Source organism: Wasmannia auropunctata, unplaced genomic scaffold, assembly GCF_000956235.1.
Source record: "Wasmannia auropunctata unplaced genomic scaffold, wasmannia.A_1.0 LD336085.1, whole genome shotgun sequence".
NCBI lineage: Eukaryota > Metazoa > Arthropoda > Insecta > Hymenoptera > Formicidae > Wasmannia > Wasmannia auropunctata.
In genome coordinates, this window is record NW_012026805.1 from 2938761 (window position 1) to 2939623 (window position 863).

Below are 863 nucleotides of genomic sequence, written 5' to 3' on the forward strand. Positions count from 1 at the left end.
TATCAAAAAGATCCCACCCTCCAAAATTTTTTGAACTTTAAGAAACAAAGAGCCCAATGCAACAAAACTCTGTATCGGCAAAAAAGGAAGGGATGGAGAAGCCTCGTTAATTCTTTCGACTTCAAAACACCGACCACCGAGGTATGGTCTTTAGTCAAATCTTTCAAGCGTAAAAGCTTGAATGATTATAATAAAATTATAGATTCCTCTACGGAAGAGAATATGCTTGCTCAGGCCAGGGACAAAATATGTCCCCCCTTCTGCCCTAATAACTCTACGCATTCTTTGCAGGATATGATCATGGAGGACCATAACAATCCATCCGTTCATAAGGCACTCGACTATCCTATTACTATGAACGAGCTTCACTTAGCAATCAACTCTTCCAAACAAAAATCTGCTCCTGGACTCGATCAGGTTAGCTTTCAAATGATTGCTTGTCTCACGCCCGAATATTTGGAAATCTTGCTAAAAATCTTTAACGGTATCTTGAACGAGGGTCGATTTCCCGAAGCTTGGAACACTTCTTTGGTTGTCTTCATTCCTAAGCCAGGTAATACTGGGCTACGTCCTATCTCGCTATTGTCCTGCGGCCTTAAATTGCTAGAAAAAATTTTGTATTTGAGACTCTCATGGCTTATAGAATCCAATCTTGTGTTACCGCAAGCACAAATGGGCTTTCGTCCAGGAAGATCATGCACGGATAACCTCACGGCACTAACCACTCGCATTCAGGCAGGATTCCAAAAAAACGCCTACACGGTTGCAGTGTTCTTATATATTGTTGGTGCCTTCGATAATGTTCTTCCAGAAATAATTATTAAGGACCTTAAAGACTTGGGAGTTCCAGCAAAAATGCGAAA